Below are 26,707 nucleotides of genomic sequence, written 5' to 3' on the forward strand. Positions count from 1 at the left end.
GGGCCATAATGAGGCAGGGCTCGGCAGGGAATAAAGAGGTGGCAATGAGAGGGTCAGCAGGGAAATGAGTTGCCATTACTTCCTGCAAATTGCTATGCACATGATAAAGCTAATAGTCATCATAAACTGAGACATTTATGGAAATGTAGATTCCTGGCTGAGATTTCCCACAGAAGCCAGGAAAGAATTATAAGTAAGTGGCATCAGAAAATCTGTGAAGAATTCCTGTGGAGTGAGCAAAGGCTTGGAGCAGGAATCCTGGATTCTTTTTTACTTTTCTTGAAATTTACTTCTCATTCCTCCATTAGGTGATCCAACCTTAGAGCTACATACCTTCTATTCCTTTTTCCTTTGTGCGTTTTCAGAATTCAACGCAAAATGGTGCAGCAGTAAGGGCAGCTGGGAACTGTTGGCCACAGTGGGGAATATGTATTAATCAGGTAAGACAGCAATTAGAGGGAAAAAAATCACAAGAATATTATTTCAGAACCCATTAAAATTCTGAATGTCTCAAACTTGCTTAGGAGAACAGTAGAAGCTATTTAGGGCAAAATAATATTGCTAAGATTAAAAAAAATATTTTCAAAGAAGGAGGTTGCAAACTTGAGAGCATGCTTGCTGAACTGTGCCAAATGCATTTTTGTGCAAGGAAATAGGTCTGAGGCAGTAACTGTGTAAGGATAGGAAATCTAGGGTGACTGCTAGGACATTAAGTATTCCCAGCATTTCCCAGGCGAGGGACAGTTGCAGACACAGGACTGTGCCCTCCATTAGGACATTTCTATTGCAGGGATCCTTTGGCCTGAGTTCCTTCTCCAGGTGTTCGATCCTAAAATAGGAGTGCTGCAATTAGTTTCATCACTGATTTTGACAGGTTCTAAAATATATTTTGTTTATGTAAGACTTGCCTTGCTTATGCAAGGAACAAAGCTGGCAAAGAGGAGGACAAGAGAGGAGAGGACTTGGGGGAAGCTGTTTTGAGGAGATGGTGGGTGAAACTGCTCTTTGAAGTGCAGTTTGGAAGACAAAGAGGAGAAGGATGATTTCTGTGAGGTGTGCTCTGTGTAGGGGAGCCCAACATAGTCGTAGTCAGAATGGCCTGGAGAGGAAGGGCGAGGATGCTTGGAGCATGGAAACTAGATCTTGGCAAGACTGTGGGCTGGAAAGATAGAAAAGACCAGGGACATATAGGGGCTGTATATCATGCTTGAGAATTTGGACTGAATTATTGGAGCTGAAAAGGGAGTGCGTGAAAAGTGTTAAGAAGGACAATTACCTAACACTTTGGTGAGAGAGTGGAAGGTGGTATGAAAAGTGTAAGGTTGGACTAACTGATTCACTTTTTCATGACATTATTGTCCTTGATGTCTAGAGAAGAGGATGACAGTGAAAAACTCATTTTTATGTAAATAAGAGTACATATTTGATTGATGTGTTTATGAAAATTTTATATGTTATAGTTTTGTTAAATTGTCTTGGGTTTTAAGAACTTCGATGGAAAACTCATAGAAGAAATCAGAAGGGAAACCTTTTAAAGCCAACTTTGAGTCCTATTGTAGTATAGTTCATTACTCAGACCAGTCATTGTGTACATTTGAATTCTGCAGAGACTTTCATAAATTTCAATTTTCCTAAAACAGGGTTCAGATACGTAGAAGCAAAGCTGAAGCAATTTAGGCCTAAATTTCCCAAAGTATTACTGTCAAAAAGGGACCAATCAACGTTCGAAAAAGTCATGTGCTTAGAAAGATTTTTTTTTTAAGATTTTACTATTTATTTTTTTTATTTATTTAGAGCATGAGCAAGGGGAGGGGCAGAGGGAGAGAGAGAGAGAATTTTTTTTAATGTTTTTAATATATTTTTATTTATCTATCTGAGAGAGAGAGAGGACACAAGAAGGTGGAGAAGCAGAAGCAGACTCTGCACTGAGCAGAGCCTGAGGTGGAGCTGTGATCGCAGGACCCTAAGATCATGACCTAAGCCAAAATCAAGAGTCAGAAGCTCAACCAGCTGAGCTACCCAGGTGTCCCATATTGATTTTTCTTTTTATTTAGGAGTCTGCACATAGTAAAGCCTTGAGGCCAGAGGATTCAGAGGAAATTCTCCCTCATTCAGGTTCAGTTTTAGGAATCCTCTTGCAGCTGGACAGTGGTGGTAGGAGAAAGTCACTGCGCAAGCCCATTTGCAAGGGTTTCTTCCGGAGCCCCTACACCTGGGCAGGCTGCCCTTCGTAGAATGGAGTTATACACACTGCAGCTTTGAGCCCTTGGATATGGTCAATATAAATCAGTTGTAAAATAGTGTTTACTGCTGCTGGGAAATCAGAAGTAGTTTTTTTTTTCCCCAGGCAGACATGATTGGAAGTATTATTTCCACAGGGTGTTACATTGAAAGATCCCTAAAGAGGAAAAAATCCTCAAGGAGATTTAATAGTTACTTTTGAGATACCAGATTTATATACTCAAGAAAGGAAGAGATCCTTCTATGCCTATTTGTGTCAGTTGATAGCTATGTTTTCATTAGGAAAAAAAATTTTTTTAAATTTTCTAATAGTTTTCAAGCCTGAGTTGTGGTTTAACTCAGAAGACGTTGAAGGTCAACACTATCAGAGTAAAATGATTCCACAGATCTAGAAACCTCCCTGGCCTTTCCCTAGATCCATTAATAACTGAGTAATTTTACATGCTTCTCTGGGTGGTTTTCCCAGATTTCACAGAAAAGTAGTTACACAAAGCCAGTGTCAAGAGGGTTAACTATACTATTTGAATTGCAAAGCCTATTCTAATTCATTCATTATCATCTCTGAGTCTTGTGTGGAAATTAGTGGAACTGGTCCCATCCAAAGGCTGGGGTTTAAATAAACTGTATGCCCCACATGAGGTTCAGACTCACCACCCTAAGACCAAGGGTCACAGGGCACCTGGGTGGCTCAATGGTTGAGTGTCTGCCTTTGGCTCAGGTCATGAGCCTGGGGTCCTGGGATCGAGTCCTACATCAGGCTCCCCTCAGCGAGCCTGCTTCTCCCTTTGCCTATGTCTCTGCCTTTCTATCTCCCTCTCAGAAATAAATGAATAAAATCTTAAAAAAAAAAACAAAGAAAAGATCAAAGGTCGCATGTTGTACCAACTGAGCCAACCAGGTGCTGGAAGGCCCAGTTTAAACTGAGAGAACCCTACCAAGTGCAAAAAATATTCATCTGAACTCGATCTGTTGGTTGAGTAAGAGTCATGCTATTTGGTATCAGAATCAGTGTGTGATTTAGATTCTTTGTATTCAGTTACATGATACATGATACAGTTTAATAAAGCTTAATACACATTTATTGAACAAAATATTTTGATAGACACTAATAGAAGTTTTAGAAATGAGTAAGGCAAAGTCACAGCTCTCAAATAAGTAAGGAGAAGGAAAGACAAATGGACTTCTGAACTTGCCAGTTCAGATTACTTTTTAAAAAATATTTTATCTATTTATCTATCTATCTATTTATTTATTTATTTATTTGAAAGAGAGAGTGTGCACACAAGTGGGTGAGTGGCAGGGGGTGGGAGAAACAGACTCCCACCCTGAGCCCCAAGAGGTATGGCTTGATCCAGGACACTGGGATCATGACCTGACCTAAAGGTAGACACTTAATGACTGAGCCACCCAGGGACTCCCCTAGTTCAGATTATTAACATTACTCAAATCTAGCTAGATGGAATATCTACATGGATACCTGGTGGGATTGATTACCCCCAATTCTTTACTTTCCTCTTCACTTTAATAGATTTATATAACTTTGTAATTTTGTAGTGTCTCCCACTAGATTTAACAGAGTATATTTTTCTTCCCCATTGATGTTGGACTTTGCCATGTGATTGTTTTGGCTAACAGAATGTTAATAGACATGATACAAATAGAGGCTTTACATGTATTTGAATGGTGTAACTTGGCCTCTTTGTTTCTGCTATCTGTCATGAAAAGAACATACCAGTGGGTAACCAGTGGGATCCAGCTATAGGATCAGAGATAGTGAAACCCAGCTAAACCCAGCCAGCAGCCTGGAGACAAGCCCAGTCGAACTACAGTTGACTTGAAGACCTGTGAGCAAGGACCTGTGATCAATGCCACATCTAATTTCAGGGTTTTTTGCCCAGTCAATGGCATCTGGCCATCCTCTATGATGTTGAAGCTTTAGAATTTCATTAATTTTTTTTTAAGATAGGGAGAAGGGGGGGATCCCTGGGTGGCGCAGCAGTTTGGCGCCTGCCTTTGGCCCAGGGCACGTTCCTGGAGACCCGGGATCCAATCCCACGTCGGGCTCCCGGTGTATGGAGCCTGCTTCTCCCTCTGCCTGTGTCTCTGCCTCTCTCTCTCTCACTGTGTGCCTATCATAAATTAAAAAAAAAAAAAGATAGAGAGAAGGGGAGGAGGGACAGAGGGAGAGGGAGAATCTTAAGCAGGCTCCATGCTCAGCAGAGAGTCAGATGTGGGGTTGGATCTCATGATCCTGAGATCATGACTTAAGCTGGAATCAAGAGTTGGATGCTTAACCAACTGAGCCAGCCAGGAACCCCTAGAACTTCATTAATCTTTAATTGGTATTCTGGCATTGATCCAAACTGTAAAAGGAAATAAATTTCATTTTTGCTTGCAGGTAATTCTCTTAGCCTGTCTTTATACAAAACATGGCCAGCAAGGTGAGACTTGTGATTATTCTTAATGACTATAAAAGGATATCAGTGTAGCCATACATCCAAATTCAATTCTGAACTAGGATTTGCATCAGAATCACATGGAGCTTTTTAAAAATGCACTTACCTGGCCTCCCATCACCAGAGATTGTGATTCAGTAGTGCCCGAGCCTAATTCTTAGGAGTCCACTCTTAACATAATTCTTATAATGCGGAAAGCCTACATTTTGATCTAAGTCCAGTTGGGAGAAGGGTTTATGGGGCATTATCTGAAGGACATATGCATATCCATTCTTCTATGTGGTCTAGGTTTCATCTCTGGATCAAGTGGTACCATCAGGGAGGCACTTTTAAAGATCTGTTTCCTTAGTTCCCTATGAAAATGCTTTGATTCATTACATTTTGGACCTGCTAACAAGACTCAATACCTTATTGCTGTTGGTGAATATCTGATCCACTGCATGTCTCCAGGGCCTTATATGAAACCCCAGGTGGAAGGTTGCTGAGATTCATGCTAGAAATATACTTGACTTTTTTCTATTTCTTTTCTTTTTCTTTATGGGTAACAAAAGATATGAAACTGGATTTGTTTCCAGGGGCTGCCATAGCAAAGTACCACAAACTGGGTGGTTTAAATAACAACACGTATAGTCTCACAGTTCTGGAATCTACAGATGTTGGCAGAGTTGATTCCTTCTGAGAGCTTTGAGGGAGAATCTGTTTCATGCTTCTTTCTTAGCTTCTGGTGATATGCTGTCAATCTTTGGCATTCCTTATAGATGGCATTCTCCCTGTGTCTTCACATCGTCTTCCCTCTGCGTCTATCTCTGAGTACAAATTTCTCCTTCTTATAAGGACTCCAGTCTTATCAGGTTAAGGCCCACCCTAATCTCATCTTAATGTGATCATCTGCAAAAATGCTATTTCCAGCTAAGGTCATTATAGATAATGAAGGTTAGGATTTGAACTTCTATTGGAAGGACATAGTTCAACCCATAATACTGATCATATTTCTGATTTCACTTTTATCACCAAGAGACTCAGCACCCAATTTGAGGTACAACTGTGATAATTATTAGATTCTTAGGGCTTAAATATTTGCATTCTATTTTTCACCTTGCTTTAGTGATTGTATGCAAATGTGTATTTTCACAGATCTTGATTTTTTTGTATTTCACTTTTCCATTTTATTATAGATTTCCTGTATGCCATTTAAATGCCTTTTTGTTACAAGTTGAAGTGGAAGGAGTGGAAAGAATATTTATTATATTTCCCCTGGGCCAGGCTGTTAGCAAGGACTTTCAAGAGCTTATACACATGGGTGGGAGTTAGATGAGCTCATAAATGACTCAGACATAAGAGTGGGAGAGATACAGGGGGATCAAAGAAGGGAAATAACATTGGGGGAAGTGTGGTAAGGGTCCAGAAAGCCTTTTGGGAACAGATGACCCTCACAGAACATGTAGAATTTTAAAACAGGGCAGGTGATCAGAGTGCTCATTTTGGATGGGAGACACATTTTATTTATTTATTTATTTTTTAATATTTTTTTAATCTTTTTTTTTTTATTTATTTATGATAGTCACAGAGAGAGAGAGAGAGGCAGAGACACAGGCAGAGGGAGAAGCAGGCTCCATGCACCGGGAGCCCGACGTGGGATTCGATCCCGGGTCTCCAGGATCGCGCCCTGGGCCAAAGGCAGGCGCCAAACCGCTGCGCCACCCAGGGATCCCAGGAGACACATTTTAAATGAATGCTTAGAGGTAGAAAAGCACAAGACAAACACTGACAACAGTTCAAGTTTGGATGGAGAATGAACTAAGCTGGAGAGAAGGTTGGGTCTATAGTAGTGGTTCCGAAAAGATGAATTCATCCTTGCAAATCCGATGAACACATATGGGCTCAAGGGAGAATCAGTGTGAAAGATGGGTTAGGTTCCAGGAAAGCAGGAGGCAGGAGGTGAATATTCTATTGAACATATCGTATTATTGCTGGTCTCTAGCTTCTAGTTCTTGGGGACCTGAATTCAGTGACAGGGATAGAACGAAAAGAAGGACAACTGCAGAGATCAGAGATATTTGAAAAGTAGGATTGTCACAACTTCATGATTTATATAAGGGAGGAGAAAGAAAGGAGGTGAAATGGTTCTATTTTTTCCCCTTTATATATTTCTCTATGTTTTAACTCCACAGTATAAGGAAAAGTAATATATTAGCATGATTTCAAAAAAGGAGGACTCCTCTGAATCTCCCCCTTTGCATTTGAATATGTAAAAATCAAGCATTTTTCACTAAAAAAAATTTCACTAAAATTTTTTTCACTAAAAAAGTTTCATTTTTTTTTCATTTTTTTTTTCACTCATTCTGGATTGATTCATCCATCCATTTATGCAGTCAACATTTGTTGAGACCTGTGGACCATATATAGAACTATGTATTTGGGAGAGGAAGTTAAGTAAGACACTTTTACTGGCTTCAGTGAGCTTACAGTATAACTTCAGAGCAGGTGAGCTCTGGTTCTCAAGCACTGTGGAATATATTTTCCATAGACTTTTAAAAAAATACACTTTATTTTTTAGAGCTGTTGTAAATTTCAATTTGCTGTTCACAACAAAATTGAGCAGAAGGCACAGAAATTTCCTATTATCCCTGTGCTAACCACTCATGCTTAACTGACCGCATTATCAACATTCCCCACCAGACTGATACATTTCTTCTGATTGATGAACCAACATTGACACATCGTAATTGCCCCAAGGCAATAGTCTATATGTTAGGGTTTACTCTTGATGTTGTATATTCTGTGGATTTGGACAGATGTATAATGATATATATCCACAATTATAGTATCACACAGAATAGTTTCACTGCCCTAAAAATCTTCTGTGCTCTACCTATTTCCCATCCTCCCCTCAACTCCTGGCAATTTTATTTATAAAAAGACTCTTGGTCTTTTTATTGTCTCCATAGTTTCACCTTTTCTAGAATGTCATACAGTTGGGATCATACAGTATGCAGCTTTTCCACATTGGCTTCTTTCACTTACTAATATGCATTTAAGGTTCCTCCATGTCTTTTCATGTCTTGATAGCTTGTTTCTTTCTAGTACTGCATAATATTTCATTGTGTGGATGCACCATAGTTTATTTATCCATTCACTTCCTGAAGGACATCTTGGCTGCTTCCAAGTTTTGACAATAATGAATAAGGCTGCTATAAATATCCATGTGCAGATTTTTGTATAGCTATAAGTTTTAACTGACTTAGGTAAGTACATAGGGGCGCAATTGCCAGATCCTATCGTCAGACTATGGTTAGCCAGAAACCACCAAACTGTCTTCCGAAGTGGCTGTATCATTTTGCTTTCCACCAGCAAAGAATAAGAGTTCCTTAGGCTCCATATCCTCACCAGCATGTGAGATGTAGTTAGTATTCTAGATTGGACATTCTAACAGGTACGTAGTGGTATCCCATTGCTGCCTTCTTTAGACTTGTAAGACATAGGGCATATAGGAGGGGTGGAAGCAGGTAAGGAAGAAAACAATGTTGGGTGGAGATTGACATTGGTAGCATCAACTGAAGGAGTATCAGGGATCTGACTGCTTAGACAAGAAAGAGAGATATCACAACTGTTACATCCAGATTCTACACTCAACTAGGAATGACTAAAGAAATGTTTCAGGAAAGAATTAAAGTGCTCAAGACATCAAAATGCTTATAATTAATGTCTGGCCAATGTTTGCTAATTTTTTCCCTTCTACATTCTTCTAATAAGTTCCATGTATCTTAGTAATATCACTTCGTTCTGATAGTTGCAAACAGAATAATGCTTCTTTTGCAGTTCCTAAGAAATCATTCACTTTGAAAATGTCCTTGAGAAATGATATCATTTTGTGGCACGAGTTTCTTAACAGGATCAAGCAGCAAGGAATGAGGTCAGTTTTCCAGCTAGTGAATTACTGATTGGGAGGTTCTTCCAAGGTCTTGTTTACCCAGAGATATGAAACTTTAGGTATCACTGACCAGGAACATAGTAAGAGATTGACCTCCCCTGACTTGTATCAGACATCCCTAAATAGGATTTATACATAGGTGTTTTTTTTACTGTATATGTATGTATATTTGGGACTACTACCAAAAATCCAAAGCTAAAGAACCCCTGGAAAGAACTTTTGCTCTCAAAGTGAACCTGCCAACACATTAAAGATCATCCATGGTCCACGAGAGGGAGGGGTGTGTGTGTGTGTGTGTGTGTGTGTGTGTGTGTGTGTAGGTGGTGGGCAGAGAATGAGGGCAAAAAGAATATGTGCCTTGAATATAATGATAATATGGAATTATTGGACCTCTGAGATACCCGATAGATCTTTTAAGCACCATAGCAAATAGCTGGGTAGGAGTGCATGGCACAGCTCTAGAGGGTGATATTTCTGTAGACTATGATATGGATGGTGCCCTGTGGGATTATGCAAAACAGCAGGTCTGGCATAAGGTCTTATCCATCTTTAAATTCTCTGTCCCTGCAAACCAGAGTTACACAATAGATTTCTGTTGAGTCCATCAGGAGTTTTGTGTAGCTTTTTAAACAAGCAATGTTGTCAGTTCCTTTCTGTCACAAACATTTGGCTTATTTGACAGAGCCCAATCCTAATGAACCATTTTAATATAGCTCTCTCAAAAATTGTTATACAGGATATGGAGAAAAGGGAACCCTGTGTACTGTTGATGGGAATGCAAACTGCTATAGCCACTATAGAAAACAGTATAGAGGTTCCTCAAAAAACTAAAAATAGAAGTATGATATGATTCAGAAATTCCACTTCTGGGTATTTTTATCTAGAGAAAACGAAAATACTAATTCAGAAAGATATGTACACCCCTTTGTTTATTGCAGCATTATTTATTATAGCTAAGATATGGAAGCAACCCAAGTGTCTATTGATAAGTGAATAGATAAAGAAGATGTGGTATACATACACACACACACACACACACAGTGGAATATTACTCAGCCATAAAAAAGAATGACATCTTGCCATTTGTGACAATATGAATGAAACTAGAGGGTATTATGCTAAATGATATAAGCCAGATAAAGGCAAATACCATATGATTTCACATATATGTGGAATCTGAAAAACAAAAGAAATGAACAAACAAGTAACAGCAGAGAGAAATAGACTCACAAATACAGAGAACAAATTAGTGGTTGCCAAAGGGTGGGAAGGCCTAGGGGGCATGGGTGAAATGGGTGAAGGGGATTAAGAGTTAAGAACTTGTAATTATAAATTAAACAATCCTGGGGATGAAAAGTGCAGCATAGGGAATGTAGTCAATAATAATTGTAATACACTTTATTGTGTAACCCAATAATATTGTAATACACTTATTTATCATGATGAGCTTTTTGTAATTTTGTAATTATTGAATCACTATGTTGTATAACTGAAACTAATTTAATATTATGTGTCAACTATATTTCAATTAAAAATAAAAAATTTAAAAAAGAAATTATAATAAAAAACTGATATATAAAGCAGAAAATATACGGATATTTTGTATTTATTCACTAAATATTTATTAGATTCCTACCATGTTTCAGGAACTGTTCTTTATGCTGAGTATTAGAAGAAGGAAAAAATAAGCAAAAAATCTGTCATCATGGGGTTATATTCCAGTTTCCCAGAACATAGGGGATTTAGATAGTAAATTTTACAATTAAATTATATATATAAAATATAAGAATCAGATATAACATTCATATATAACATACATATATAAAGCTTGGGGATATGTACATATAAGATATGAACACACATATGCCCACACACAGAGATTTGTATCCAAATCCATTCAAGTGACTATAAATATCTATGAAAATCAGTAAATGTCACTGTCATTCTATTATACAGTCTATATTTCCAGCTATGGTTCATTACAACCAGAAAATAAATGGACAGTCAAAAATAACTCATCACTTGGAAATTAAGAATACTGTTCTATATACTGCACGTGTAAAAACTAAAACTATAGACAATTAAGAAATAAATAACAATGAGAATACTTTAATATCTATGAAAAGGTGAGAAAGCAGTGCTCAGAAGAAAATCTATAGATTTAATCGTGTTTACTAGAAGGAAGGAAAGACAGAATGGAAGTAGGGAGAACAGTGAACAAGGGATTGTTGTAGGATTATGAGGGGGTCTTCATTGTTTCGGGGGAAGGTGTCGAGAGGTGTTTGGATATGGGTTAGATTTGGTAGAAGTGCTGAGTGAGTCAGTGAGGGCAAGAGAAAGCCTTAGCCACTGTGTGATAACATTTCAATGAAATGAACTCCAGCCTATTTGACAATTAAACATTTGGGATTTAAACTCCCCTCTCTCCCCTCCTCCCATTGGAAGAGAAAGGCTTTATTTCAAACTGAAGGAGTTTCAGACATCAGTAAGAACACAAGTAAATCTTTGAAGGACGAGAAGGAACAGAAGTCTCCTGAGATAACTCAATACCTACTTGTAAGACCTATCCTGAAATTAACTGGGCTTATTTCTTTCAGGATGTGATGTGGTCATCATGGTGGCTCAGGAGGTGGGAAACAGGGATAGGGCAATGGGTGGATGCTGGTGGCAGAGAAAGGGAAGTGACAACTGACTGATGGGCACGTGCACAATTAGCCCTTCCCTGTCCCCTGTATGGCTGGAGCAGGGGTGCATCCAGGCATGGCTCTCTGAGATTTAGTGTCTGTGAGCAGTTTTCTGGGTGGAGCCTTCCATGAATTCTCCCTGGAGGAGAAAAGGAGGGCTTTATTCTCCCTGAATACTGCTTTCTCTCCCTTTTGTCCCCATCTCTTGCCTGAGTACATACAGGTCACCTGCTCTTCTAGGCCTCTCTCCTTCCCCTAGAAACCTCCTAAGTGTGTACTCTTGTTTTCTTGCAAATTTACATTATTTTAGTCAGTATCAAATAATTTTCTATATTAAAGCCTCACTGATAACTGTGTAAGAATTGGTCTTTGGGGCTGGAGCATGAGGTTCTAATTCAGATGTTGCTACCCATTGGCTTAGTGACATTATTTGTCTTCCTGTGCCTCAGTTTATTTATCTGTTGCTGATGGAGTTAAATCTTGGATTCCCACCCAGTATCACAACTTGGAATAAAATCTCTCAGAAAGAGATGTTTTGTTGGAAAGCATCCCATTTCTTAGTATGATGGTACTGTAACCCTTTTCAACAAATTTGGCTTGTTTTGATTTTCTTCCAGTTTCTACCCACAGTGCATGATTTTTCCAATCTGAAAAGTCTAAGTGTAAAAATGTAGGGGAGGGGGGAGATGATTACAAAGCTGGTTTGGGAAAAATGCTTGGAAAATAAATTTTTAAAAGGAGGGAAAAACACTAGCTTTTCATTGTTTAAAGGAGAACAATTCTGAAAATAACTATTCTTGTGTCATTTCTAATCTATGTAGCTTGTACATCAAATAACCCAGGGAGCAGCTACACTTACAACCAAAAACTTCTATCTGAGAAGTCTTTTTTTCTTTTAAAAGAACACCCAGAACATTTACATTCATTAAAGTACTTAGTACCAAACTAGAAACTATTTCAACAGTAGTTCAACATCTTTTCATTTGTTTTATCTCTAGGATTATGTTTATCCCAACCTCAGATTGGATCCTTATATCTTTAAGATCATCACTGTGTTCAGAGCATGTTAAAAATGCATTTAACTGATTTATTTCACTTGGCATAATACACTCTAGGTCCATCCATATCATTGCAAATAGAAGAGTTCATTCTTTTGGTTGGCTGAGTACTATTCCATTTTATATATAAATATATATTATATATATTTAATATATATAAATTTAATATATATAAATATATATTATCTATTCTTCTGTTGATGGACATCTTGGCTCTTTCCATAGTTTGGCTATTGTGGACATTCCTACCATAAACATTGGAGTGCGTTTGCTCCTTTGAATCACTGTTTTTGCATTCTTTGGAAAAATACCCAGTAGTATAATTGCTGGGTTTAGGGTACCTCTATTTTTACTTTTTGAGGAACCTCCTTATTTTAACTTTTTGAGGAACAGAGTGGCTGCACCAGCTTGCATTCCCACCAACAGGTTAGAGGGTTCCTCTTTCTCCACATCCTCACCAAAATCTGTTTTTTCCTGAGTTGTTAATTTTAGCCATTCTGACTGATAAGAGGTGGTATGTCATTGTGGTTTTGATTTGCATTTCCCTGATGATGAGTGATGTTGAGCATTTTTCCATGTGTCTGTTAACCATTTATATGTCTTCTTTGGAGAAATATCTATTTATGTCTTCTGCCCGCTTCTTGATTTCACTCATATTGTGGAATTTAAGAAACAAAACTGGTGAACAGGGGAAGGGAAGGAGGAGCAAAATAGAGTAAAAACAGAAAGGGAGACAACCCATAAAAGACTCTTAACTATAGAGAACAAACTAAGGGTAGCTGGAGGGGAGCGGGGGAAGATGGGGTAACTGGGGGATGAGCATTAAGGAGAGCATGTAATGTGATGAGCACTGGGTGTTATATGCAACTGATGAATCACTAAATTTTACCCTGAAATTAATAATACACTACATGTTAACTAACTTGAATTTAAATAAAACCATAAAACCATAAAAAAATAATAAATAAATAAATAAATAAATAAATAAATAAATAAAAAAACATTTGGTTTCACAGTGACACAGGAAAGAGGAAACCCATCTGTAGTCTTTGTTTCCTTACTTCAGAGTGAAACAATGTGCTCTTTAGAAACTATTAAGTGCATGAAGAGTATTTTGGAATTTTTTGCCACCATCTGGAACTCTTTTATTAGGCAACTCTCGGTTAAACGCAGACGTGAATGCATGTTTTTTGCATTATTTCCACTTTCCCTAAAGAGAGGGTGATGGGAAGTATTTCCAGTTGAGTCGTGTTCTGAACATAGCACGTTGTGATGGCAGAGAGACATTGACATTCACCTCAGGTGTTTTCCACTAAATTTTTGTGTCTACTTTCCACTTTCCTTAACTTTTCATCTCTCTTTTTTTTAAAAAAAGATTTTGCTTATTTATTCATGAGAGACACACACAGAGAGAAAAAGGTAGAGACACAGGCAGAGGGAGAAGCAGGCTCCTTGCAGGGACCCCAATGCGGAACTTGATCCTGGGACTCCAGGATCATGCCCTGGGCTAAAGGCAGGCACTAAACCACTGAGCCACTCAGGGATCCCTCTTTCTTTCTCTCTCTTTTTTAATAAGAATTTATTTATTTATTATGTATTTGAAAGAGAGGGAGGAGAGAGAGAGTGCACAAGTGGGAGAAGAGCAGAGGGAGAGGGAGAATTCCAAGCAGACTCCCCACTGAGCATGGAGCCCCATGTGGGGCTTGATCTCATGACCCTGAGATCATGATCTGGGCTGAAATCAAGAGTTGGATGCTCAACCTACTGAGCCCCCCCAAGCACTCCTTCTCCCTTGCTTCTAATTACATTGCTCATAGGTTGGAGATGGGGAGGAGATGATAATATTCAGGGGCCGCACAGTCTGACTCATACTCCAATAGCCACAGTATGGCCTGATGTGACCCCACTGTCTCGAGCCAGTGCTGGGAGGTGCTGTGTTTTTCTACTCTACTATGGAATCAGGTGAGCCTCTTCCATGTTCCTGCCAGAGGAGTATGGGAGAAAAACAAGGTATGACAAAAAAGGTGTTTCCTTACAAATTCCTTGTGTGTGGCAGACTGCAACTGTTCAAGGCTGGAATTTCTTTGGGATCTAGCCACCATTCTCTCTCCCTCAAGGTTTACATATTTATCGATGTTTTTATTCTGCCTCTCATCTACCAGGTGGGCCAAGGAGCCATGTTTGTGCTACAAGATTCCATCATCTTGGATGTGGTCACTTTGACCAGAGTAGACACTTTACCCAAACAAAGCTCACCTAACCGGATTCTTCCTTTAAAAAGGAACAAAAGACAGAGATTGGGAATTCAGACCTGGGTCAGGTAATCAATGGTGGGATGATGATAAAGTAACCAAGTACAAACTCTTGCAAGCAGGGTCTTTGGAGTACGCTGATCGCTGCCTTTTCCCAAGTCCTGAGGGTTCCTGGGGTTCCTGAGACTCTATGAGCTTTTCTAGTATACTACCATTTTCTCCCCTAAGCTGGTTCAAGCTGATTTTCATTACTTGCCAGCAAGAGAACATCATCTAACAGAAGGTAACTGCCATCACAACATTCCCAGTTAGAAATTAGAGCCAGAACTGAGATGAGTGGCAGTAGTAATAGAGAGGGAGTGATGGATTCAAAGTAATGGAACCAATATTGATAGAACTTGGTGGCAATTTGGTATGGTTCAGTGTAGTTTTTTCTGAAATAAAAATCATGATTTTTAAGATGCTCTGTGGGAGACAGAGCCAGGAAGCAATTCATGTGCCTAACATTTATTCCTTCCAAATCTAATAGATTTAATTACATGATAACTGTTTCACTCGATTTCATTTTTTTGGAGCACAGTGACTGATAAGGTTTTTTTCCCCCCTTTAACTTGGCTGAACATTTCTTAAAGCTTTATGGCACAGAAGGATTACTGAACCCACGGCTAATCCTAAAACTGCATTTGTTCTAATACGATCTATCCTTAGGGAAACATGGTTTCTAGAGAAGCAGAATTTTTTTACTGAAGACTTCTGAGTGGTATAGTCTGTACCGAATCAAGGTTCCAGCTTTAAGAGCAGGGGTTGCAGTGGAGGTGCTAGAAGGTTCTACATGGGGCCCTGCTCTGGTTCTGAGAGCCTCATCTAAGAAACCCCCACCCTAAATGAATGCAAATTTGTTTGCCACCCTCCAGATCACTCCTGTTTCTCACAGATGCTTCCAGGACAATGACTATTTTGCTTTTCAGTGCCTATGATGCAACAATGTGCCTTCAGTGCTGAATAGCCAGTGTGCAAGGCTGCTCATGGGCAATCAGCTAGATCCTAAGCTGCACCCTCTCTCAGAGCGCTGCCCTGGGGGAGGAATGACCAGGGCTTCCTCACACCTGGTACAAGACCCAGAATGCCTCTCCCTCTTGTCCTTAGGGAAAGCATCCCTCGCAGAACTCTGGTTATTAAAACATCCTGTGTGGATTTGCCTTTTTGTCCCTCCCCCCACACTGTAGACAAGTCGAAGCCTGAGACTACAATATCCTAGCCCCCCAGCAGCTAACTCATCACAAATGATCAATGTTTATTTGGACTTACTCTTTCAGGGCTAGGCCAGAACTCCTGGAAGGTGGGCAGCTGGTGGAAGGAAGTAGAGCCGTGGGCCCAGGAAGTTTATATGTATTGCACAGTGTATAGATACGCTTTTTAACATGGGAGATTTAGGGGCACCTGGGTAGCTAAGTCAGTTAAGCATCTGCCTTTGGCTCAGGTCATGATCCTGGGGTCGGTTCTGGGATCGAGTCCACATCTGGCTCCCTGCTCAGCCAGGAGGCTGCTTCTTCTCCGTCTGCCCCCCGCCCCCCCACTGCTTGTGGTCTCTGGCTCTGTCAAATAAATAAAATACTTAAAAACAAAAAAAAAAACATGGGAAGTTTATATATACATATAGTCTTGGGCACTGCGATGGGTCTCCCCCATTCCTTTTCCATTTCTTTCCTCTCTTCTTTCTCTTTTTCCCTCTTTCTTGGGAGGGAAAAGCTTGGGAAAGATAAGATAATTATGGGTCTGTGTAGAACAGAAGGTGAAAGGACTCGGTCCCTCCTCGGGTGGTTCTGGGCTGACAGGGGTCCTTGTGTGTGATCCTGTTGAGGGCCCTGGGGAGACAGGGAGGGCGGCTTCCTGAGGCCTGTGCATGATGTGAGTAAGGCAGAATGAGAATCTTCCTGAGGGCTGGTCTTGTGGCGTGGGGTGTGGGAGACAGCCTCCCCGAGTCTTTTCCTGCCTGCTGGGCCCTCCGCCCAGCTCCGCAGCTGCCAGCCTGCGTCTTCTGTCTCCCATGTCTGCTGCTCACCGGCTAATAGGTGATTATCTGGTCTGCGCCTTGTGGGGCCCTGTCTCAAAAGAATCAATAAAACCCTTAGAAATGAGCTTCCTGGAGCAAAACCTGCTCCCAGTATGCTCAAACCCAGGACTTTTTTTTTTTTTTTTTTCAGATGTTGCAGGGTCTCAGTTGATGTTTTCTTGAAACAAACAAAAACTAAACCCCTCAGTGTATGTGAAGAGCTACCTGGGGTGGGAAACAATGATATTCATAGTGAATGTGTGGTTCCAGTTGACTCCCCAGCAGCAGTTGGGGGGAGGTGGGGGGTGCGGGGGTGATTCTAATGCCCTAGGATGGAAAAGTCCTCACAGGGTTGAGGAGGGGAAAGGCAGGAAAGGACTGGTCTTGGGCAGCTGACTCTGGCCCAGGCCTTAAGATATTTTCTCATCAAATCCTTACAAACCTCTGCCATAAGTATCACTGATCTGATTCTTTAAACAAAGATTGATTTATTTATTAGAGACAGAGAGAGAGCAGGGGGAGGGGCAAAAGGAGGGGGAGAGAAGCAGAAATTCCTCACTGAGAGCAGAGTCTGACCGGGTCTGGGATCCGCCACCCTGAGATCATGACCTGAGCCAAAATTAAGTCGGAAGCACCTGGGTAGCTTAGTGGTTAAGCATCCGCCTTGGCCCAGGGCGTGATACTGGGATCCTGTCCCACATGGGGCTCCCCGCAGGGAGCCCACTTCTCCCTCTGCCTATGTCTCTGCCTCTCTCTGTGTGTCTCTCATGAATGAATAAATAAAATCTTTTTTTTATTTTTAAAGAGTTGGTCGCTTAACTGAGCCATCCAGGAGCCCCTCACTAACCTGATTTTATAAGTGAGGAAAAGACGTTTAGAATTTATAGAGACAAGGGACAATGTATTACCAAGGAGTAGAGAATTTAGCCCAAGAAGTATCAAAGGGGCTTCTAGAATTCTAGAATAGCTGTCTTAGATTCAGAATGAGCAAGGCAAAAGCAATGGCCATGTCTTTGCCCATTCTTTCAGCCCTCAATTCCTGCATTGAGTGTTGCTGTAATTTCTAGATTAATTGTGTCAGTGACTTGGGACCCTTCATGCATTGAATTTATTCCCAGACTGAATAGTCTTTTATAATAAACTGTTATAGCTCATCATGACAGGGGCAGGGGTAGTGACTCAAGGTCAGAGTTTAATTTTCCACACATGGCTCACTGTAGATGGATCATCTTCAATAGATATTTTACCTGAAATTCCATCCATCCTTTGGAAAAAGTGAAGCAAGGGGCTGCTTTGTTTTTTGCAACTTTAATAAGCACATATATAGAAAGAAAGAATACAGTTTCCTTAATTCTCGGCTGCTAAGTAATCACTGGAGCCATCTGCTCTTCCCTGAACATAAACCGGCACGGGCCCGGCCAGCTGTGGAGATACACAACAGGGAATGTTTCTCTGTCTAGAAGAGGCCTCAGTGGCACAGAGTGAATGTAAACATTCCACAACAATCTAAATAAAAGTGGACACTAAAGAAAATGCCTATTGTTATTATGTGGATTTCGACATTACTAAAATAGATGTAAAAGGAAATCAAGAAGAGGCAAAAGGGGGTGGCTCGGTCGGTTAAGCCTCTGCCTTTGGCTCAGGTCACGATCTTGGGGTCTCTGCTTAGCGATTTGCTTCTCCCTTTCCTCCCCACTGGTTATCTCAGTCTCTCTCAAGTAAATAAATAAAATCTTTTAAAAAATAAGAAAAAAGAGGAGGCAAAAGATTTAGTAGCAAGATTTCCTTGACTGACTAAATTCTGAATCTGAAGAAGTTCTTCGAATCTCTCCTTTTCTCAAGTTTGTATAATTGAATTTTCTTGGAATGTACAAGGTTAGCGTGCTTAAATAAATCGAAATTCCTCTTGAAGTCATTTTCTTGCCAGCTCTGATAAGCTTTTGATTACTTTTCCACAGCTAGAAGCCTCAGTTCTGACTAATCAAAATCATACACATTTTTTTTTCCAAAAATGCGAAACAGGAGTCTAAGTACGGAGTGGCTTTGTAGCCTTGTGAGTGTATAGTTTATTTGCGTTTATGTGTGTCCGTGCTACAGGCCAGGATTCGTGACAACAGTGTGGGACCCAGGAAATTTAACAAAATCCCCTACCCCTGGACAAGCAGAGCAGGACTGACTCTATTTTGTGCTGCACCTGCCTTGTGCTGACCTGCTTATTGCTTAGGGTACTGCCCTGCCCTAGTCAAAGACCAGGGCACACCCTAACAGGAAATGCGGCTCAGTGATAGGCCAGTTCAAATGGATACTTTAGGGTAAAATGTAATTCAATCGGCCACCTGTGAGTGGACCAGCATGACTGTGCAACTTTCTGCTATCCCATTGGACACTGGCCCCTATAAAGTTGCTAAGCCTCTTAGTCTCGGGGTCCAAGTCCCTGCTCCGCTGTGTCGGGTGTACTTGGACCCAGGCTCGAGCTTGTAAATAAACCCTCGTGTGTTTGCATCGGTGTGGGCTCCTTGGTGGTTTCTCGGATTCGCGATCTTGGGCACAACAAACAGGTGCCGGGCAGGGAGGATCTTCAACTCTGAACTCTTAGTGTTTCTTTGCTGCTTGCTCTCTGAGGTATTGGAGACTCTTTAATGGTTTGGGGGAGACAAAGTCACTCTTTCTTCTTGTGGTGAGCCCCAATGATTCATTCTCATTGGGGTGTAAATGGAACCTCATAAGCCTTGGTTACATGACCACAGTAACAATGCTAATGAAGCTGATGTCCTGTGTCACTTTGCTGTGACTCTGATTGGTGTGATGCAAGGATGTGCTTTGGGGAAGAAGGTTCAAAACAAGAACTGGATAATTCATCCCAAGTAATATAGCTTACTTCCTCATTCTCTGCTTCTTTCCTTGGCTATCCTGTCCAGCCCGTCTCCATCTCCTCCCAGGCACTGTTAACGCTGAGGCCAAGGCGACTAAGGCTTCCTCAGTCACTAGTCTGCTGTCCTCATGGATGATTCATAGAATGGCCTTCTACAGGGAGATGCTCTGTAGGAAGCAAAGGGAGTCACTTCCTTTTTGTGTTCAGGACAGTCTTCTCGAGGTGAGCTAAGGATGACAGTCTTCTCGAGGTGAGCTAAGGACAGTCTTCTCGAGGTGAGCTTGCATCTGAAGCCTGGTCCTTATGGGCACAGAATAAAAATAAAGCAAACACCTATTGAACATCTGCTATGTTCCAGGCATTTAGTTTTCTTCTCTTCTGAATCTTCACTATCACTCTATAAGATGAGTACTATTTTTTGTCCTCGCTTCACAGATGAGAGAACTGATGCTCAGAGAGGTAAAGTGATTTGCTCGGGGTCACAGAGTTGCTAAAAGGCAGAGCTGGCCTCTGAGGCCAGGCAATCTGACTCCAGCAGCTGCCTCGTTGGCAGAATGTAAATATGAAAACCGGGATCGGACCTCTCCTGGCAGGGGCCCAGGTTTTCATACTGCCACAAACTCCACTCCATTTGGCCTCCTCCTGTGAAATTACAGTTACTCATATATTAAATCATATTTGTAGTTACTTAGCCATAGAGGTCCTTGGGAGGGAATTTAATAGGATCAGGTGCCTCTGTAGGCAGCAAGGGAAAGATGAGGGTCCCCTGGGAACCCTCTGCTTCCAAAATTAACATGTCTGGTTTGTTGTTTTATTATAAACACTGGGCAGGTAATTCCAGTTGGGTGAGCACAGTGATTGGAATCCCTTTACTATTACACATGAAAAAAATATCAGGTGAGGGTGTGTGAATAGAGATATGTTTTAAAATCTCATACACATTGGGAAAATACCATTTTTTTACAGTTTAAACGAATCCCTTCAGTTATTTGTTCTCACAATACTCTCCTTTACATATGGGATGAAGAGGTTAACACGATAATAGAGCTTTGTTTCTCTCATCCTACTCATCTTCTCTATTCCCTACGGAAGACTTCTAGGAATTAACTGGGAAGGCAAGAATCAAGAAAATCCCTGGGTTTATAACAAATCTTTGACAATCAGAGCTTCCTCCATACAAACAAAGACAGATGTTAAACCAGGTGCATTTCCTAAATGGACATTTTGATGTATGTTGCTGAGATTTGTCAGTTTCTGTGCAATGGCAAATGGAGTCAAATGTGTAAATCTGTTTGAATCACAGACAAGGAAACTTTGGGAAATGTGAAGTAGAGAAAGAATTGCCATTCTACTCACTGGAATGTAGGAAACGTCCAGATTATGAAACAACCCTATAACTCACTCTCATATGAAGTCAACGGAATGAAGCAAAGAGGTGGTGTTGATACTTCACAGTTAGAGCTCCTCATCCATCTATCAAAGACTAATTTTGAAAGTTTGCTTTTTTTTTTTAAACATAGCAAAAGATCTTAGGTTCTATTGTCTTTTAACAGTTGCCTGGGGGGGGGGGGATGAAAATCTTATTAGTTTGCATGGCCAGACTTAAAGCCAAAGATAACACCTGCCTGGCTAAGTCACAATAAAATGCAAGCAATCAATGAGGAGTCCTATGCCAAGAAGTATGGGGATATGTGTGAATTTGAAAGTGAAAATCTTATTGGTGGATAAGTAGCTTCCAGTGACATGGAGACTATACCACAATCCAGTCTTTCCAAGTTTTCAATTTGACTTGCAAATACTCAGGTCAATTTCAATTGCATTTATTAATTTCAGGCCACTGATCAAGTGGCTCAGGTGAGGAGAATCTGAAAGATTTGATTAAATGAGTGGTTCTCAGATTTATGGTTTACATATAAAATGCAGTTCGTAGAGTTGGTAATTCTTTTGCCATCCCTATCATTTTAGAAATGATAAGGCATTGATAAACAACAAAATGTGACAAGTGCGTCATCTGAGATGAGAGACCGCCCTTCCAAATGAATGGCTTTTGGCGGTACATAACCCCTTCTTGGTTGTCCTGCCTTTAGGAGTTAGTTGGACAGTTAGGTAGTCGGGGCCAGGGTCCCCAGCAAGAAAATGTGGGGTTAAGACAGCTAAAATAAAAGAGCACTAACATCCTGTTTTATAGCTCAGACAGGCCCGCGCTAGCAATTCTGCTTTGCAGCCTTCGCAGAAATGACTTCTGCAAAATGTCCTAAAATAAGGCAATTCACCACAAAGCATTTGTCACCATCGCAGGTGAGGGGTGGCTGAGACATAAGCCCCCAGATGTCAGCAAAAAAGCCCATCAGCGTGTTGACATAACCGAATAGGTAGACAGATACATGACCAAAGCCCCCAATTAGCATGACTCAAGCGCACCGTGATTGCTTAAGATAAGTTCCGCAAAAGAGCTCACAAAACCCCCTAAACTTAGAAGCTTTTGACGGCAACTCTCCCAGGTCCCTTCCCTCTCCCGGAGCTTTATACTACTGCTCCATAAACTTTGCCTTGCTGCCCAGCACTCTTCACCTGCTCAACCTCTTCATTCTTCAAAGCTGCGTGACCCGGAACCCGAGGCACTCAAGGCAGAGAAATCCTGAGACACAGATCTTCTCTCTCTTGCCCTGGATTGGAGAGGTCTTCATTCCCCGTGGGTCAACAGCCTGGGGTTTGCAAAAACTATGGACCAGATGATCTTTCAGAGTCGTTCTAGGTCTCTAAACCCATGAGTAGGAGACCCGTCCCTGCCCTGGAAGGAGGACGGACAGACTAGATTGATAGATGACAAACAGCTGCAGACTGTTTCCAAAGGATCTGACCTGCAAGCACAGTGTGTTCACATAAGGGTGCAGGAGGAAGGCTTTGTTGGGGCGGCGGGGGTGAAACCGAGTCAGGTTTTGTGTTCAGTAGGTGTTGTCTTCTAGTGAGAGATCTGGCAAGGAGCATAGCTCCCTGGGATTGGACGACGGGAGGGGGCTCAGCAAGCCTGTGTGGAGAAAGGACGCCCGTGTCCTTCAGCACAGGTGCGTGCACACCTGGGGTGTCAGGTTATCTTCCTTGGGTTTAGCTCTATTTCCCTCCAGCCTCTTGGGCCCTCGTGTCAGTTTTATCCCATCTTTCCTCTCACATGCAATCATCTGCTGTCTCCACAGCATTGCCCATTTGTAGTTATTTTACGCTTTCAAAGCAATTTTTACTTTTTTTAGATTTTGTTTATTTATTCATGAGAGAGAGAGAGGCAGAGACGCAGGCAGAGGGAGAAGCAGGCTCCTTAAGGGGAGCCTGACACAGGACTCCGTCCCAGGACCCTGGGATCACGACCTGAGCCGAAGGCAGATGCTCAGCCACTGAACATCCAGGTGCCCCTCAAAGCAATTTTTATTTTACATTTTCCTCCAATAACAATAGCTCAGAGGTTGGGAGAAGGTGAATGGTGGCCAAAGGGGGTGTGTTGGTGGTGCACTTACTCCTGGGAGCCTGTTTTCCTCCTCAGCCTCCCTGCTCCTGGCCTTCCTCCTTTCCGGGCCTCCCCATTCAGAGGCATAAAGAAACAGTTATGCCTCTTAACCAGCCAATACCTATGGGCTATTTTTATAGCACCCTGCTATTTCTTGGGAAACCAACCCCTCCAGGTTTCCTTAAACTTGGGCTCTGAGCTATTGATCCTTCAGTGAGTGCTTGCTCCTATTTTGTGTCAAAAACAGAAATAGAGGGATCCCTGGGTGGCGCAGCGGTTTGGCGCCTGCCTTTGGCCCAGGGCGCGATCCTGGAGACCCGGGATCGAATCCCACATCGGGCTCCCGGTGCATGGAGCCTGCTTCTGCCTCTGCCTATGTCTCTGCCTCTCTCTCTTTCTCTCTCTGTGACTATCATAAATAAATAATAAAAAAAAAAAAACAGAAATAGATCTCAATTTTATTATTATACCATTAAGTCCATTAAATCTTAGTGGTTGTGGGTATGGGTGTACACTTCTATCTACATAATTACATACAAGTAAATGCATCTCTGTATATAGATAGAATATTTCTATATACACACATATATTTGTATATGTGTGTTTTAGTAGGCAAATAAATTAAAGAAGACAGTGCTGGCTGGCCCTGTTATTGGAAAACATAAATGGAATCTCAGAGTCCTCGGAGATGGTAAAAACTGAGTTAACTGGACATTGCCTTGGGTTTAATTTTCGAGCTAGATGTGTTCACCTAATTGGACTAGGAAGCAGTTCTTTTTTGCTGGCTCAAAAATTAAGTTAAACAAAAAAAGTCTAAGGGATGCCTGGGTGTCTTAATTGGCTAAGTGTCTACCTTTGGCCGAGATCATGATCTCAGGGTCCTGGGATTGAGCCCCACATCAGGCTCCCTGCTCAGCGGGGAGTCTGCTTCTCCCTCTTCCTCTTCACACTGTCTCTCTCTCAAATAAAAAAGTAAAATATTTAACAAACAAGTTTACATCATAAAAGCAGAGCCCGAGTTAATATGTGAAGAATCGTGTAATAGAATATTGAAGCTGTAGCTGAGGTGGGGTGATCAGAGAAGCTAATACAGGGCAGAGCACTACTGAAAAGCCTTTAGTAATTGAGTATTATCAGGATGTTAGGTTGGGGCATACTGCTCCTCTTCTTGTTACATGCATGTATGAATTTTCTCATTTTGACAAGGATAGAGTCTGAGAAAATTCTGGTTTTAATCACATATTTCTGTGAATAGGCAATGATTTGCATTGTTATTTCCCACTGAGGCATTTCTGAAGTTTGTGAAAAATAAATGATGAGAACATTGCTATGAAGAAATTAAATGACATGGCATGATAAAGAGTGAAGAAATTCAGATCAGTTGGTCTGGGAGGGCCTTGCCAAGGAGGTGGTATTGGAACCCAGGCAGACTGAGAAGAAGGAGCCAGCTGTAAAAAAAATATTGGGGACAGCAAATTCTCAGGAGCAGGCATGGCAAGGACAAAGGCCCTGGGGCAGGACTCAAAAAAGGCCAGGTGGCATTGAGTGTGGGGGCGAGTGGGAACATGGAAGTAGGAGATGTAGGTAGGGAAATGTGGTAGACCAGGTGAAGCCAGGCACTCTAGTAGGGTTGGGCAGTGTCCTGAGGCTTCACCAAATGTATCATCTCATTGCAAAGTGCTGCTTGTGCTGTGAATTCACTGACTTTGGAAAATGGCTAAACTTCTCTGAGTCTCAATTTTCCCACCGGTCAAATGAAGGTGCTGGATTAACATATGAAAGCTTCTGGCCGGGGGCTGCTGACTGGGAGGCACAGTCTATTGAACATCCAGCTCTTGGTTTTGGCTCAGGTTAAGATCTTGGGGTGGTGAGATTAGGCCCCACGTCCAGCTCTGTGCTCAGCACAGAGTTTGCTTGGGTTTTTATTTTCTTCATTTCATAAACGGAAGCATGTATCTCCTACTCCCCTTCATCCATTTGGCCCATCTTCTACCCGCCCCCTCCCCTGGCAGCATCAGTTTGTTTTCTGTACTTGTGGGTTTGTTTCTGCTTTATGTTTTGTGTTTATTCATGTTTTGTTTTTTAAATTTTACATATAAGTAAAATCATAGTATTTACCTTTTTCATATAGTATTTGTCTGACACATTTCTCTTAGCATAATACTCTCTAGATCCATCCATGTTGTTGCAAATGGCAAGATCTCATACTTTTTTATGGCTGAGTAGTATTCTAGTGTGTGTGTGTGTGTGTGTGTGTATCTTTATATGGTATATAAACCACTTCTATATCTATTTCCATATATACCACATCTTTATCTATTCATTTATTGATGGACACTTGGGTTATTTATATGTCTTGGCTGCTGTAAATCATGCTGCAGTAAATAAAGAGGTGCATGTATCTTTTCAAATTAGTGTTCTTATTTTCTTTGGTAAATACCTACCAGTGCAATTACTGGATCATATGGTATATATTTTTCTTAAAAATATTTTGAGGAACTTCTATGCTGTCTTCCACAGTTGCTGCACCAGTTTGCATTTCCACCAACAGCGCATGAGGGTTCCCTTTCTCCATCTCTTTGCCAACACTTGTTTCTTGTCTCTTTGATTCTAGCCATTCTTTTGCATGTAAGATGATACCTCATTACAGTTTTTATTTGTATTTCCTTGATAATGAGTGATAGCAAGCACCTTTTCACATTCCATTGGTCATCTATATGTATTGTTTGGAAAATTGTCTAATCAGTTCCTCTGCCTGTTTTTAATCAGATTATTTTATTTTCTTGGTGTTGGGTTGCATAAGGTCTTTATATATTTTGGATGTTCACCCCTTATCAGATATATCATTTGCAAATATCTTCCATTCAGCAGTATAAACCTGGAATCATAAACCACCTTCTATCTATATTCTTCCTTGGAGATCAAGTAGGCCCTGCTTCACCCCATTTCTCAGCTGATGACATTATCTTGCCTACTATCACCCCACACTCCAGAGGAAGATCCAGTGACGATTTGGGGGAGGGAATGGAGTGCCTTCTACTTGTTGGACACCAATGGAGTCTGCAGAATTTTGTCAGGGATGTGTGTGTTGCTGGAGAGGGGACAGAAAGGAGGGGTGATAACATAGAAGGATAAGAAACAGACTCTTCTTATAATCTGCATTGGTTTGGCAGAAGAAAATGCAAAAGCTGTTATTTCCAGCCTGAACTTGTTAGATAAGTGCCCAATGAACACTACTGAGCAAGAGCAAGGAGTCGGGGAATTCAGAGGAGGGTGACAAAGCTGACTCATAGAAGTCATATATAATTACTGGTATCCCTACAAGAATAAGACTGTTGAAAGTTTATTGGAGGCAAAGCACCATGCTAAGTGGTATACATATGTTTTGTTTAACCCCCACAGAAACCTCATGAAGAAGGCGATTATAACACTATCCATGAGATACTGCTCCCTAGAGCAAGGAGGAATGGGAGGTTCTTCCTAGGCTGAAGGAATAATGTGAACAAAGGCAGGAATGCACAAGGGGGTCCCTCTTTATTTGGCTATTGTCCACTGGATTCCCTATAAGCAATATTGAAATTATCTAGAAACATTGTCTCCTCCTCCCCATTATGTCCTCCCCCAAGCCCACATCTGCTCAAAGTAGTATCTGTTTACTCCA

This window comes from Nyctereutes procyonoides, unplaced genomic scaffold (genome assembly GCF_905146905.1).
Source record: "Nyctereutes procyonoides isolate TBG_1078 unplaced genomic scaffold, NYPRO_anot_genome, whole genome shotgun sequence".
Taxonomy (NCBI): domain Eukaryota; kingdom Metazoa; phylum Chordata; class Mammalia; order Carnivora; family Canidae; genus Nyctereutes; species Nyctereutes procyonoides.